Consider the following 17,394-nt stretch of genomic DNA (forward strand, 5'->3'; position numbering starts at 1 on the left):
ATAGTTTCTAAGAGTAAATCCTCAAACATGTTGATTACTATGATTTCTTCCAATACTTGAAATAAAAACTATTTTCTTCCTCTTAGCTTGCAATGATGAATCTACACAAAGTTTATTTCTTGTCAGGTAAGCACTTGTGTTACTACCCCCAAAGAGGGTGCTGACAGTGAGCTGAAGGAAATCTCACAAGACGGCCATCCCAGCAGACCACGATCTTCCCCAGCAGACCACCAGCACAATCTCTGACATGCTTTTCTTTTCTACGTTGACCTCCTTTCCCCGGGTTAAAGTTGAGTAGCCGGGCATCGGCTGCTACTTGGAAAAGTGCTGAGTGGCTGATGTGTGCTGTCAGCATTGTCCAAGGCCAGCCGGAGAATGTCCGTGTGGCTCCTTCCTTTCCGCTTGCATCTGGCAAAGGCTTACACTGTGATGCTTAGGAAGGTGGGAAGTGATGAAAATGCATAGCTCTTTCTAGCCAAATCATACACCCACTTCAAATATCATCTTCCCAATAGTTTGTTGAGCTAGTAGAAACAAGAATGAAAATGACAACAGGAAACCATCATCTGAAGGGAAGTCTAGTCATTGCAGACAAATTTCAGAGTCAGTCTGTGGGTTCCTTATTCTCCCACTAATTGACCTATAAAGGCTTAATGGCACTTATCTCCCATCTGTTTAAAAAAAGGGGGGTATTCATAATTATTAAATGAAAAATGCATTAAGGGACGCCTGGGTGGCTCAGTGGTTGAGCATCTGCTTTTGGCTCAGGGCGTGATCCCAGGATTCCGGGATCGAGTCCCACTCTCTGCAGGGAGCCTGCTTTTCCCTCTGCCTATGCCTCTGCCTCTCTCTGTGACTCTCATGGATAAATAAATAAAATCTTTTTTTTTTAAGATTTTATTTATTCATTCACGAGAGACACACACAGTGAGTGAGAGGGGAAGAGACACAGGCAGAGGGAGAAGCAGGCTCCATACAGGGGCCCAATCCTGGGTCTCCAGGATCACGGCCTGAGCTGAAGACGGCGCTAAACCGCTGAGCCACCCGGGCTGCCCAATAAATAAAATCTTTAAAAATAAACTACATAAAAATGTACCTATATCAACAAGCAGGTAAATAGTAGGTGATCTACCTTTGGCATCCTCCTTTTGTCTTCCTGACCTGACACAGTTCAAATTCATCACTGAGCTTGGTGAACTTGACTCTCTCCTTCTCCTCTCACCACTTTGAACCCCCAAAAGTCTTCTGCCAAACTATTCACTTTTCATTTTTTTAAACCTCGTGATACTTTCCAGCAAAGGAAGGAAGAGGTAACCAACCCTCCAAGTGAAAATCATCCATCACTCTTGTTCTTCCAAAATCCTTTCTTTCTCTCTCAGCACTAACCTCTACTTCCTTATAATTCTGGCAGTCGAGTCCTTTGGTGCTCTGGTTTGCCTCTAGAACATTGCTTCTCTCCCTTGGTTTTAATGTGATTCTTTTTTATGGGAAATACAATATTGGCAGAATGAGGTGTTTTTTTGTGGTTTTCTTAATCCCACTGTGACATGCTCCTAAAATATTTGATAAATGACACTAGTCTTGTTAAAATGTTTTTGTCATCTAAATGGTATTGAGGGAAATATCTAAGGGTCCATATCTTTATGCAAGAATTACAGAATGGGGACGCCTAGGTGGCTCAGTGGTTGAGTGTCTGCCTTCGGCTCAGGCCTTGATCTCGTGGTCTTGGGATCGAGTCCCACGTTGAGCTCCCCGTAGGGAGCCTGCTTTTCTCTCTGCCTATATCTTTGCCTCTCTGTCTCTCATGAATAAATAAATAAAATCCTTACCAAAAAAAAGAATTATAGAATGGTTCAAAGATGAAAGATTTGGTTTTCTTAGTAAAAATGAGTACCGCCTTCATCTGAACAACTATCACTTGCCAAAAGGTAATTACAAACAGTCAGATTAGGGGTTAGACGAAAGTAGGTAATTACAGAGCTAAGGAAAGAAAAAGAAGATGAGGTCATTGAATACTTAAAAAATAAAAAAGTGAGGGGATCCCTGGGTGGCACAGCGGTTTGGCGCCTGCCTTTGGCCCAGGGCGCGATCCTGGAGACCCGGGATCGAGTCCCACGTCGGGCTCTCGGTGCATGGAGCCTGCTTCTCCCTCTGCCTGTGTCTCTGCCTCTCTCTCTCTCTCTCTGTGTGACTATCATAAATAAATAAAAATTAAAAAAAAAAATTTAAAAAAAAAATTAAAAAAAAAATAAAATAAAATAAAAAAGTGAGGATTAGAGTTCCCTCTTCAAGGTTATCAATTCAGTGGAGGTTTGGGGCAAGGTAAACTGCCTCTGTATAAATCATTCTCCTTGTGGAGAGTGATTACCCCCATCAAATAGGTCAACCAACTAACCCAAACTCAGATACAGAAAGATGGATCATAAGTGGGATAAGGGGAAATATATACATATATTCATATATATTCATATATATACATACAAATATATGAATACATTTGTTGAGGAATAAATATCAAAGTTCACAGTACAAAGAGATGCAGGAATTAAGACATAACACAAACTCAGAAGGAAAAGGTAAGTGGGGCAATATTTATTATGTCAGTTTAAAGACTAAGACCTATTAATATTTCCTGCCCAAGGCTTCAGAATTGTTCTCACTCTCCTATAATCATCTAGCCTCAGACAATGAGATTATATGTACACATACAATCATCCAGTGAGACAATTTGGTTACATATACCATTTTCTTACTTCCTCTAGGGCTTCCTAGCATTGCTTGAAATCTAATAGGACCAGAATGTTATGAAAGAAAATGAGTCTGTACAGTCCATTTCAGGCTTACTTTCATACAATATATTTAAATGCTCCCGTAATTTACTTGAATACCTATGTTCAGTAGGTAATAAAGAGAATGATTAATATGTAATGGCTATGGAACAGAAAAGGAATTGGCACACCCAGCCATGAGTCCTAGTAATTTGCATGGCAAATCATTAATATCTCCCTGCCCCTGTAGGGCCAACCTCACACTGAATAATCTTTACCTTATGTATATCACAAATCATTGTGCATATAAACCTGGTTCTTCAATAAGCTGACCACCACAGCTTATAGAATGTAGCCTGGTATTTAAGGGCAGGACCCCCACACACACACCCTGTACACAGTCCCAATCTTCTTTTCCAACATTTCTCAGCACTTGCTTATAAAAGTTCACCACTCCAAACAGACTAGCATATTCCCTATTTCCATGCATACTCCCATCTCACTCATCTTGGGCCACCTGGAAAATCAATGGAATGTCCTCCTACATCAAATCATTAGAATAAAATATCTTAGAATTTTGTCACTGAATGTGGTTTTTCAGATCATTTGATCTAATCTCCTAATTTATGAGTTTCCAAAAGTGACCCAACTTAGACCTGAGCATCTATTTTTTTCTGCTTTTTCATCCTGAACTCTATTGCTGTGCAAATTCAGGAGTAAACCAAACCATAAAGACTTGTGTTGAAGAATTACTGATTAACTATGCAAACAGGTAGAAGTAAGTGGAATGGAGACATCCAGGTTGCAATAAGCAAACTTAGAGCCCAGATCTAGGTTTCTAATACTATTCTCAAATAAAAGGAACCAGGACCCCTTGGAGAAATGGCTAATTCTAGGACTGGGTCAGGAAATAAATTCAACACGAGCGTGAAGTAAGGAAGTTCTCAAAAAACCCACAATGATTAGGTATGTCAAAGGGCTAAAGAAGCCAACTGAGAGAGTCCCCAGTAGCCAAAGCAGGAACAATTTGAGCAACAAAGTAAATAAAGTAGTATTGGACTATAACTGAAAAAATAAGATAAATACCCATGAGTCCATACTAATATAAATCAATGATTAAATAAAGGAGAATAGACACATCTTTTGATTAGAAGAATTCCCAACAGTTTATATAAATACTCCACCCTCAAAGAAGGATAACTCCCTACTCCTTAAGTGTGGACTGCACACACTGAGTGTCTGCCTTTGGCTCAGGGCTTGATCTTGGTCTAGGGATTGAGCCTCACATCAGGCTCCCTGCTTCTCCCTCTGCCTATATCTCTGCCTCTCTCTGTGTCTCTCATGAATAAATAAATAAAATCTTTTTTTAAAAAATGTAATAAGGTATCCTGGATGGAATCCTGGAGCAGCGAAAGAATATTATGGGAAAACTAAGAAAATGTGAACAAAGTACAGACTTCAGTCATTAATACTATTTCAATATCTGTTTATTAACTGTGACAAATGTACCATATTAATGTAAGATGCTAATAACGGGAAGCTGGATATGGGGTACATGGGAACTCTGTACTATCTTTGCAATTCTTTATAAATCTAAATTATTCTCAAATTAAAAGCTTTATTTAAAAGAACACGGCAGGGGTAGTGAGAAGTTTGGAGGGGTGAGCAGGCAGAGCGATGGACAAGAAATAGGGAATGAAAATATGGAGCCATCAGGAAGGAGCCCGAATCTAGCTGGAAGTCAGAGGGTTCTCGGCTCTGGAGTAAACTAGGTTCACCTGGGATCCTTCTATTTGTGATTCTTGAACTCCTCCCTGTACCACCCCCACCCTCAGCCTACTAACCTCTCAGTCTTAGTCCTGAAAGGATATGACTCACAAAGAGGCCACCCCCATGGTTTTAAGTAGAGACAGAGCAAGGGGGAATAAGGGGAAAGGGTTAAAAAGAAATTCAGGGGATCCCTGGGTGGCTCAGTGGTTTAGCACCTGCCTTCGGCCCAGGGAGTAATCCTGGAGTCCTGGGATTGAGTCCTGGGATCGAGTCCCATGTCGGGCCCCCTGTATGGGGCCTGCTTCTCCCTCTGCCTGTGTCTCAGCCTCTTTCTCCCTGTGTCTTTCATGAATAAATAAATAAAATCTTAAAAAAAAAAAAAAAAAAGAAATGCACCCTGAAGGCCTTTGCCCCTTCCTTCCCTTCCTTCCCTTCTCCTTCCTTCCTTTCCACATCATGTCTCCTGCCTTATCTCTTCTTGGGAAAGGATACGGCATAATGATTATTCTTAACATTACAGGTATGTGAATTAGAGTCTAATCGGGTCAACAAGCTACTATGAGTATCTGAAACAGAGGAAATTGGGAACACAAGAGATAGAAGAGCTAAAACGCAAACGAGAGAACAGTGAGGCATCCTGAGAGAGGCAGAAGCAGGAGGCCACTGCATCATCACCCCTGACCTAGAAGGCTAAGGGAGGGAGGAGGCGGTTACCTGAGCCTGGGAATGGGGTCACCTCACAGCAGCTAGAACCATGCTGAAGAGAGAAACATGAGGCTTCTTCCTTCCTCTTGCCCTTTAGTCTCCCACTTCTGTTCAGAAGCCAGGGAAATGCAGCCTGCAGACGACTACCCTCCTGTAACACCGGCCAAGCAGGGCAAGGGTGGGGATGAATCTGGGGCAATTGGGTCTACGCAGTAAGCCATCTCTTTAGAACGATTTCTAGTCTGATGCACAATTACATCTGGGTGAAACCAGCGGATTGTTGAGGATTTTTTTACTTGGAGTTTTTAAAACCATTTTATATAAGCACCTTCTGCGATAAACATGAATAATCATTCCCAGTTTCTAACTGGCAGGTTGAAATAGAGAGAGCTGTTTGTATGAGATCTCAAAGAAGGTCGGTCATGGGGCCAGGGGAAAACGGATGGTCTGTTTTGGTTGCAGCACTACTTTCTGTTATTCAACCTTCTCTCCATTTTAATTATGCACAGGGCTCCTGACAGAGTGGGAGCTAAAACTGGGAGCCTCGTGCCTTGTTAAAAAAAAAAAAAAATTATTATTCTGCCAAACTTAGCTTTGGAAAAGAGTGGTTTGCTTTTTTCCTTAAAAGCCAGGATTTGTTCTGAACAAAGCTATAGGTCCACCCATTTTAAGAAAACAAACAAAAATTACAAGCAGAGGAGCCAACATTATGTAGCTCCTGTTAGTGTTCAGACACTGGAGGCAGGCAGCCAAGACTCAAGTGGGAAAATGCCACAAATATATAGGTAGAAAAACAGACACATTTAACAGCTTTTTAGACGATGTCTTGTCTTTCTAAGAGTCTTGTAGCCTCTTGAAGGTATCTTTACCGCAAAGGTCCTCTAGAAGTTCAGCGAACTCCAGGGAACACCACAGCCTCTCATTCTAGGTCTTTCTTGTGTTACTGGGTCACTGGATTCTGGCTGTCTTAGCAACACTCTAAGAATTGGGAAAAGTTTGGAAGCTCCTTCAGTTTGGGTTGAAATAGCAGGTCTTAGATTATTGGTCTTGTCTGCAGCCTCCCTGGAGATTTCATATTGGACCTTTCTCTGCTCAACTTGGGATCTTGGGGAGCTGAACAAAGGTGGATTTGACTGTTCCAAAGACACTGTGTCATGTAAATTCATCATTTAGGCTTGAAGGGCTCTTAGATTCCTGGGGTGTGAAACCAGAGAATGAGAAGTTATGCTGGTGGTTTTACAGTTCCCAATGTCTCTTCCTGAGGTGATAAATACCTATGTCTGAAAGAATTTAAAATGAAATTAACACTGCTGTGGAAAACCCAAACCATGAATGAGTTGATCTAGTATTACCAAAGTTTTACTACCCTAAATTCAGTCTTCTCAATACACTGTACTTAGGACATAAAGTTGGGGAGAGAATGATGATGAAAACTTTTTTAAAAATATTTTATTTATTTATTCATGAGAGACACAGAGAGAGAGAGAGGCAGAGACACAGGCAGAGGGAGAAGCAGGCTCCATGCAGGGAGCCCGATGTGGGAGTCGATCCTGGGTCTCCGGGATCATGCCCTGGGCTAAAGGCGGCGCCAAACCGCTGAGCCACCAGGGCTGCTCCTGATGATGAAAATTTAATAAGGAGGTGTGAATGAGCTTTATGCCTCTGAAAATATTTTTCAGTTTATTTTCTTTTAAGGTTTTATTTATTAATGAGAAGCACAGATTGAGAGAGAGAGAGAGAGAGAGAGAGAGAGAGGCAGAGACACAGGCAGAGGGAGAAGCAAGCTCTATGCAAGGAGATCACACCCTGAGCCAAAGGCAGACGCTCAACCGCTGAGCCACCAGGCATCCTAATATTTTTCAGTTTAACTTCATAATCACTAAACACCAGTGCAAGTTGTATAGGACCCGAGATCCATAGATACAAACAGCAATCCTGCTGACTACAAGCATTCATTCAAATTACACTGGAGTAGAGCATACAAATTTTCCCTTTTATTATGTACAGATATGTATTAATTTTATCTCATCAAGGCAAGGGAAATTTATTACATTTATCAGTGTTATTATTATTGTTTTTATAAAATTCATGCAACTGCACATCAGCCACTTTAACAAGCAGTTTCTTTTGTAAACTTAAACCAAAAGTAAAGCTGCCTTTGAACTTAAAATAGAAGCTTTATTAATAAAAGACCTTTGAAGTGATATAAAAATCACCAGTACTTCATTATCTTTTTGTCCTGGGAACTTTCTAAAATGAGTAACAGCCTCATTTGCAAACAGGAAACTCTGCAAGCTATACTGAGAGCAAAGCTTAGGTATTAGGTCAGTTGCTTACAAATATTTTAGAACAAGCATGACTTCAGCATTTCAATATTGGCTAAAACAGCTTTAATATGCAAGACAGGATGTAAGATGCTTAGCTGATCCAAATGCCAGTCTATGGATTTGAAAGACTAAAGATCACATCACTAGAAGGTTGACAGAAGTGACACTTTGCAAAGTGCCAATGATTTATGCCAATGTCGTGCTTGATGATCCTGTTATAGACAGCACTGTCATTAAAAAGTCCCTGCTGACTGCCTTCTACATTTATGGTGCACAAATTATAGGTGAGCCCAAAGATCGAAACCTCCCTGCCTTTTAGATTTCAATGACCATGTATTTCTCAGGTTAGTTACTGCATGTACCCTCCTTTCTACCTGCTTCTTTATTTCATCTATAAACACAACAATGAGAGGGCAGGAGATGAAATTTATTCTGCTAAGAAATGTGAAAGTTATAAATGCATTTTCTTCAAGCTCCTACAACCATAAACTGGAAAGGGATATTTTTCAAGTGCCAAAAGTCTTCCACAATCTGCTCTCATTATGGAAAAAGACGCCAAACACAGAGCTTTAGAGTAAGCTGTCAGGATTACTACGGCTTGACCTTTAGCAATGTTTATGATATTCTAGCACTGTATGGTGACTTGGGCATTCCCCAAATAACTCTTAAAACAGCAAGGAGCAGCTGAGATTATCCTCTTAAATATTTCATTTAAAAATTTTTCTGCTAAACTTCTGTCTCAAATATATAAATAGTTATTGTGTAAATAGAATTGAGTATTTAGAAATATGCTGAAGGCAATTTTTTATTTTTATCTTTCATTTTTTAAAGTTTTTTTTTTAATTCCAGTTAGTTAACAGACAGTGTAATATTAGTTTCAGGTGTACAATACAGTGATTCAGTACTTCCACACATCACCCAATGCTTATCACCATCTACAAGTCAATGTTTTAATGGCATTGTTCTAAAATCCCATTTATAGACACCAATCATTTTATATTGTACTTGAAAAAATACTCCAGATTTTATTAATTTTTTTAAAAAATATTTTTTAAAAAAAATTTTAATTTATTTATTAGAGACAGAGAAAGAGAGAGAGAGAGGAAGAGAGAGAAGCAGGCTCCATGCAGGGAGCCCAACGTGAGACACGATCCCAGGTCTCCAGGATCACGCCTTGGGTTGAAGGCGGCACTAAACCACTAAGCCACCGGGGCTGCCATTATGGCCTAATCTTAATTTACTAAAGTGAAGTCAAGATGAAAGGAACTGACTTGTTTCTTTTTAACAAAGATTACAACAGACTTACAGTTGTTTATTTTTCTGAAAAATCTCAGACAAACTGGGAAACATTTATATGTGCTTAATGTGCTTTATATGTGTTTGAGTGACCACTTTCAGTTTCTTTGTATTTTTACCTCACAAGAAAATAGATGACTTTGAAAATACAACATGAAAAGAAACCAGCCCAGAAAATTTAATTGCAATTCTAATATTTAGAATTTATAGTGTTGGTAGTGTTCTTTCCTTACTATGCTATTAAATATAAGCTCATACTAAATAGAGTTCATAGACTACTTTATTTTTTTAAAAGGTTTTATTTTTAAGAAATCACTACAAACAACACGGGGCTCAAACTTACAATCCCAAGATCAAGAGTCACCTGTTCCACTGATGAGTCAGCCAGGTGCGCACAGAATAAAGACTAAATTTTTCAAAATGAAAACCATCAAAGAAAAAATTTATGTTGAAAACTAAAAAAATTATAAAACAAGAACTACCTTTTAGTTTAGTTGTTTTTTTGTTTTTTGTTTTTTGTTTTTAATGGAGATGAAATAGAAAGCTCGATCTAAAGTAGCCATATGACATGGGCACCTGGGTGGCTCAGTCGGTTGAGTATGGGACTCTTAATTTCGGCTCAGGTTGTGATCTCAGGGTGGTGAGATGAAGCCCCACTTTGGGCACCAGGCTCAGCGGGCAGCCTGCTAGAGATTTTTTCTCTCCCTCTCCCTAATCCCCTCCCCACCCATCATACGTGCTCTCTTTCTTGCTCTCTCAAATAAATAAATAAACCTTTAAAAAATAAAATAATCTATGACAGTTTTAATCGAGATTTACTTCTCAGAAAACCAACCATGCTAAGAATTAGAATACAGGGCTTCCGGGGTGGCTCAGTGGTTTAACGCCGCCTTCAGCCCAGGGCCTGATCCTGGAGACCTGGGATGGAGTCCCATGTCAGGCTCCCTGCATGGAGCTTGCTTCTCCCTCTGCCTGTGTCTCTGGCTCTCTCTCTCTCTCTCTCTCTCTCTCTCTCTCTGTCTCTCATGAATAAATAAATAAAATCTTCAAAAAAAAAAAATGAGAATACATACCACCTTCTGTTAGCTGGAGGCAGCAGAGGCTGACAGCAAGGAGACATGGGAATCAAAGCTTCAGCCAAAGGGACTAGAATTTAGGGACAGCTTCAACTCCAAAGGATACCAGTGCCCAGTGGAAAGTTGAGACACCCCTCCAAGCAGACTGATTGGCTTTACATATCAGAGGCAGGGCAGGTAGATCAGGATGTCATAGGAATGATGAGTGTGGGGGCAAATACTTAAATGGTTGCCCCAAAATAAGTGTCATTAAAACTTTAAAATTTTAGGGGTGCCTCGGTGGGCAGGCAGTTAAGCTTCCAACTCTTGGTTTCAGCTCAGGTCATGATCTCAGGGTCCTGGGCTCGAGCATCTCAACTAGCTCCTCACTCAGTGGGAAGATTCTCTCTCTCCCTCTGCCTTTGCCCCTCCCCACACTGGTTCACACTGTCTGTCTGTCTGTCTCTCTCAACAAATAAAAATAAATAATTAAATAAATATATTTTTTAAAGACTTTAAAATTTTAACTACAAGTAGTACATTATAATATCCTCCTTATTTAAAAAAATTAAACATGGGGTGCCTGGGTGGCTCAGTTGGTTAAGCATCTGCCTCCAACTCCCTGCTGAGTGGGGAGTCTGCTTCTCCCTCTCCCCCTGCTTGTGCTCTCGCTCTCTCTCTTACTTGCTCAGTTTCTCAAATAAATAAATAATCTTTTAAAATAAATTAAAAATTAAACATAACAGATAAAGCTAAAATTTATTTCCACCCACTAGATGCTCCAGACCTATTAAAGTTCATTTACATATTAGAAACGACCTAAATGCTAACCAACATGGGAGGATAGCTAAACAGACTACGATATACACATACCCAGAAGTACTACGCAACTTTGGATTAACAAAATTTTTTATGCATTAACATGGAGAGATCTCTAAGACATACTGCTGAGTCAAAAAACAAATTACCGAATGACATATACCTTTTATAGCATTTATGTAAAATATGTCACTTACATAAATAATATTAACACTCATATTCGGGAATCATTTTGCGGATCCTACCACCTATGTCTGGCCCCATCTTTGACACATAATCATGGATCATCTCATGACTTGTTTTCTAGTGTTTACACTATTAGTTAATTTTTTATTTAAGTAGTTTGAGAACACTCTACAGCACCAAGTGTGCCCAGAATAAGCACTCAATAATACCATTAGACAAATACTTTTATGCCTCATAAGACTGGTGATAAAAGGTGACAGCTACAATTCTTCTAAGTTTATTTGAATATGCTTAAGGAAGACTCTTACCTATAGAGAACAAACCGAGGGCTTATAGAGGGAGGTGGGCAGGCAAGGGACTAAATGGGTGATGGGGATTAAAGAGTGCACTTGTTGGGATGAGCACTGGGTGTTATATGTAAGTGATAAATCACTAAATTCTACTCTCAAAACCAGTATTACCCTATATGTTAACTAACTAGAATTTAAATTTTAAAAATTGAAACAAAAAAAATGAATTGGCTTAAGGAAAATATGAGGTTCAGTGTAAATGTTTATTTTCTTTTAATAAGAGAAAAGTAATGACATTTTTGTTTTACAACTTTCAGAATTTTCATGAATACAGAAAGGCTACTGGTCTATTTTCCACTTACTGATAATTAGTAACCACTTACCATACTTAGTAAAAACTATTTTATTGTCTTTTACTCATTTTACTGTGTTGCATATTCACTATGCAGCTTGGGAGAAAATAGGACCAGTTTAAGAATTCTCAGACTAGTAATTTGTCCCTCTATATAAGTATTTGTCTGATTAAAAACCAACAACAACAACAAAAAAACCACTTTTACTTTAAGCTAAAGTACAATTCACTGGCTCCATGAATAAATGGCATCTAATCTAATAGAGAACTTGAATTAAGTCATTGAATGAGGTTTTTTTGCCTTAAAAAAGTCTCATTGCCTTTTCAACACCTCCCCCCTCCAGCTTGCTCCCATTACTGTAGTAATCATACTTATAATGACTCTTCTCACCTAAAGGAAAACATGAGAAAGTTATGTTTTATATCTTGGCTCTATAAAGGATACAGTCAATATGTTTCACATTGTAATAACTACAGATAATCTCAAAGCATGCAATGAAATTATCTGTTTTAATCCAGAAGCATCATGCAAAGGTTACATTGTTTAAGTGACCAAATCTTAGTTCTGTGGATCATTCTGTGGATCAGAACTTAATGGATCATCTGCAAACAAATGTTTAAAAATAATCCTCAAGTTTATATTTTCTCTGCTTTTCACATTGTATTATTTCACACAACAAAATCAAATCTTCTTAGTTACAGTCAACACTAAGCTAACTTCCCAGTTGTATCTCCAACTATTCCCCTAAATACACTACATGCTCCTGTTGTACAACATTTCTCACTTCCTGGGGCATTTTTCCAAAAAAGGGTTTTTAACACATGTTCTTCCTCCTACCTAGAATCTCTTGCCCAGAATGCCTTACCTATTGTTTTTATAAACTCCCAAGGATCCTTTCAGACCCAGCATCAATGAAACTTCCATATTGCCAACCAGGCAAGGAAAGTTATTGCATGCTTTGCACTTTTCTTCTCAGTTGGATTTCTCTTATAAAACTGGGTTTACCTATTTATAAAATTCTAAGTTTCTTGATGGCAGAGACTGTCTTCCTCATATTTGCATTTTCAGAAACTAATTACAGGATCTACACCAAATAAGTGTTCACTCAATATTTACAGAATTAGTGAATTCCTTTTCATTACTTTTCTATGTAACTGTCCCAGATGACTTAGCATAAGACATTTGATGGCTACAGATAGAAGAGCCCTGCAAGCCAAAGGGGCCTAAATGGGGCACTGGTGAGAAGCCTGCCTTGGTCAGTGAGCAGGAAGTTCACAAAAATAATTTGTTTCTTCAAAATGCAACATTTCTTCATAACACAAAGGGTCTCAGTTAGTTGACAGCCTTTAAGACAGAAGTTCTTTATTCCCTATGACATAATTGGCATTGAAAGAAAAGTGACCTTAGAATCTTAACCTAGAAAATGTAACTTTTCCTTTGTTTAAAAAGAAAATAATGAAGAAAGCTTAACTGAGGAAGGGAGCCAAGAAAAAGTAGTTATCTGGGAATTAAACAAGCCATTTCAACTTTTCAGACTAAAAGCAAACAAAATGCAACAAAAACAGCAGAAAAAGCCTCCCCTTTTCTTTCATACGTAGCATATTCTTTTTTATTAAGATTTTATTTATTTATTCATGAGAGACAGAGAGAGGCAGAGACATAGGCAGAGGGATAAGCAGGCTCCATGCAGGAAGCCCAATGTGGGACTCGATCCCAGGACTCCAGGATCACACCCTCAGTCAAAGGCAGATGCACAACCACTGAGCCACCCAGGCATCCCTCATACGTAGCATATTCTTAATAAGAACATAAATAGTCTTCTATACTGGTTCAGATTGAACCTTTTAGTAGCTTGAGTGCAAACACAAAGCTGAGAATTCACTGCCTGCTTTATTCTTGCATATCACCTTGAGGCTCAGATGCTTTTGTTTACAAGTGTGCTCTAAGATCTTCAGAAACATTTGGGAAATCTCTAATCTATTAGCAGGTGTTTAAAGAGCACTCACCTCATGAATTCATAGAAAGGGAATTAACATTAGGGACACGAACAAATTAATTTATTATAACATTAACGAAGTTTAAGCTTCTAGCAATGTGTTTATACGGTCATAGATTTTGTAAAACTTGCAAAAATAAGATATATTTATATTTAATAAGAGGAGACCACTGTCTCTTTGATTCTGACTTTGCTTCCATCACACTTTCTCATCCAGGCACCTTAAAGAAGCCACAAACATTTTGAGATCCAAGGGGAAGATAAATCGGTATACATTTAGGTTGGGCTTAGTGAGATAGTTATGTGGTCTGCAATTACTTCCATGAATAAGTAAGTTATGACCAGCCATTCCCAACACAAGAATGACTTTCAAGAATACATCTACCACCCACTGTACAAACTAACTCAATGTCAGGATCTGAAACTATAGGGACAGATCTTGTTTTGTCATATATTTGGAAAGTGTGATGGAGGGACTACTCACTGTAGTCCCTATGTCCTCTGTGCCTTTGCTCTCCTTTCTTCTACCCAACCCTGCCTCCCTACTTCCTCCAGTGAAAATCCAACACAAGATCAGATCAAATGCCATTTCCTCAGTGAAGCCTTCCCCAGTATAGAATAAACCTCTCCATTTTCTGTTCTGTTGCTTTTGTGTGTGTCTCTATTTAAAAAACAAATGTGGGATCCCTGGGTGGCGCAGCGGTTTGGCGCCTGCCTTTGGCCCAGGGCGCGATCCTGGAGACCCGGGATTGAATCCCACATCGGGCTCCCGGTGCATGGAGCCTGCTTCTCCCTCTGCCTGTGTCTCTGCGCCTCTCTCTCTCTCTGTGACTATCATAAATAAATAAAAATTTAAAAAAAATGCTAGTTGTATTTTAATTATTTGTGAACATGACTATTTCTTCCACTAAACTGTAAACTCTTTAAGGACCAGAAAATGTCTTATTTGACTTTGTACTTCCCACCGTGTCAACCATAGTGTCAAACAATGGTGCCTAGAAAATGTTGATGTGAACTTCATTTTCTAAATTGGCCTGTTCTTTTGTTAACATGAAACTGAACATATTTATTTGCCTCATGCACTGTTTCTTCTATTAAAACAGGGCTCCCACACAAAGATATAAAGATTGAGACACAGATATACATATGTATCATTGATATGTAAACAATTAAAAATCTAGTAATCTAAGTCTGAGTGGCTTCATAAAATGAAGTTCTAGGTAGTAAATTAATCTTTGCAAGACTAAGGGCTTAAAAGAAGACAGAAAAGACCATTGAAGGTCACAATTTGCATATTGATCTAACTGTATGCTTATTCTCTTACAAACACATAATTAACTTTGCTTTTATTGAATTTTGGTTCTAAACCAATTTTATTAGTCATAGTTTCACTAGTAATTTCAGTGAAGTATGAGAGACAGATGTTAGTTAAGAAGGTAGCATGTATACTAATGTATCTGGATATTAGATTTAATACATACCAAATGTACTGCTTTGTAGGTATTGGATTTGATCAGTAGCTGTGTTCCATTCTTACAATATTTTTTAGGGCAGAAAATATTTCACAGTAAGGACTAAACTGAGTCTTAAAAGTATAATATAAAGAAGATATACAAGTAAGTCGTAATTAGAAACCCAAATTATCTGGTATGAAAGCAGGAGAATTAATTGCAGTAACATGATCTCTCCCTAAGTAGTGAAGTTTTTTTAAATGTCTTTCCTACGATCAGAGATAGTAGTGAAAGTGCACTGATTTGGAAATCAGAAGGTTGAAGCTGAGTCCTGGCTGTGCCTTTTATTAGTTGTAGGATTCTGAATGAGATGGTTTAACTCAATAGCTCTCAGTTTCCTGAGAAATGGGAATAATTATATTTACTATGACTATTTGTTCTGCATACCTTATAGGTCTGAGAAGTCGATGAAATTCATCTGTTGATTCATCAGCAGGAATTTAGTACCTATGCCAGATAATGGATATTTAAAAGATTTGTAGATTTCAAAGGTCTACAGAAATAAGGGGGATTATTTAATAGAGAAAATATTTTATTTGGGTACTGAAATATTAGGGTAAGAAACATAAATGTGGAACTTTTGAACAGAAAAATGACATTTTAATTGGAGCAAAGCCCTGCCTTCATGGCTTAGGCAAAAGACAAACATTTCAGCATTTTATCCCTAACCTAACACCAATGCTAAACTCATCCTGTATATGTGTGTATATATATATATATATGAATTTCTATATATAGAAATTATATATAATTTATATATGTTTGTATAATATATATATTTCTATATATACATGAAATTCTAAATGTGTATATATATACACACACGCATACATACAACACATATATGTGTATACACTCATATACTATATGGAGAGGCTACATGATGAAATAGAAAGTAGAAAATCAGAAAACCAGATTAGGGTGCCTGGGTGGCTTAGTTAGTTAAGCATCAGACTTCGGCTCGGGACGTGGTCCTGGTGTCCTGGGATCGAGCCCCACATCAGGCTCCCTGCTTGGCAAGGAGTCTGCTTCTCCCTCTCCCTCTTCCTGCCCCCTGTTTGTGCTCTCTCACAAATAAAATAAATAAAATCTTTAAAAAAAAAACCAACCCTGGATTATAGTCCTGACTGCAGTACATACATAAAACACATACTATGTGTCTATATGTGTATATATACATGCATATATATGAATACAAATGCACATATATAATACACAAATATCTGAATGCCATCCTCCAAAGCCTTGGAATTTACACATGGTTGAATTCTAAGGCAGCTGCTGCCATAGATTAAATCTGTACCAGGATGGCTCCAGTGAGACAGCAAAGGTGAGAGTCATATCCAAGATGCCCTGGGAAGTCCAGGATATCAACTAATCAAAAATATTTAGATGGCTCACTCCTTTGTATAGTCAGTGCTAACTGCTCCAGAGAGGAAAAAAACAAAACAAAACATTCTTACAGCAAAGTAAGTCAGGCTGCCTCCCTAAAAAGTATGAGATTATATGCACATTATAAAGTAAAGACACCAGTACCGCAAGTCAACTATACCATTACTTGGAATGATGGAATGTTCTGTCCCTCACATTAGACCAGATGGAATGTTCATTTCTACTTATTTTGAAGTGCTGATCTAGGAAAAAACCTTTACACATTTGAGACCCTAGAGGGTACTCATTTACCTTAAGACTGAACCTCTGAATATGAAACCATATGGAGAAGCTACATGATGAAGTGGAAAGTAGAAAATCAGAAAACCTGGATTATAGTCCTAACTCTGCAGGCTTGCAAGTCACTGAAACTTGGGCCTCAGTATTCTTTCTCTAAAACAAGGGAGTCGGTTAGACCAGATGTTTTCGCGGGTCCTTTTCTTCTTGATAATATATTATATGATTCTATTATAAAATGAGGGACTAGAGGGGCACCTGGCTGGCTCAGTTGGTGGAGCATGCAACTCTTTTTTTTTTTTTTTTAAGATTTTATTTATTTATTCATGAAAAGGGAGAAGCAGGGAGCCCGATGTAGGACTCAGGCCAGGACCCCGGGCTCATGACCTGAGCCAAAGGCAGATGCTCAACCACTGAGCCACCCAGGTGCCTGTGGAGCTTGCAACTCTAGATTTCAGGGTTGTGAGTTCAGGCCCCATGTTGGGTATAAAGATCACTTAAATATAAAAGCTTAAAAAAATGAGGGAAATTTCAAGAAGCAATACAAACTCAGAAATAAGTTTTGCATGTAAGTAGGACAGTGCAGTAAACCCACCCATGGGCCTGTCCCAGGAAATGATGGAAGCATATCAAAGGATGAGCACAGGACC

The 17,394-nt window shown here is 38.6% G+C and overlaps 1 long non-coding RNA gene across 5 annotated transcripts in view; it reads right to left on the reverse strand.

The window, feature by feature from the left end:
- The window catches only part of LOC112670621 (uncharacterized), a 151,371-nt gene that overhangs the window by 58,820 nt on the left and 75,157 nt on the right, over positions 1 to 17,394 (reverse strand). Inside the window, exon 6 of one of the 5 annotated variants that reach the window (XR_007402061.1) lies at positions 15,464 to 15,523. The exons of the other annotated variants lie outside the window; for them this stretch is intronic. This is a non-coding gene — a long non-coding RNA (uncharacterized LOC112670621). The remainder of the gene's footprint in view (positions 1 to 15,463; positions 15,524 to 17,394) is intronic. 5 annotated transcript variants of the gene reach the window in all.

This window comes from Canis lupus, chromosome 14, assembly GCF_003254725.2.
Source record: "Canis lupus dingo isolate Sandy chromosome 14, ASM325472v2, whole genome shotgun sequence".
NCBI lineage: Eukaryota > Metazoa > Chordata > Mammalia > Carnivora > Canidae > Canis > Canis lupus.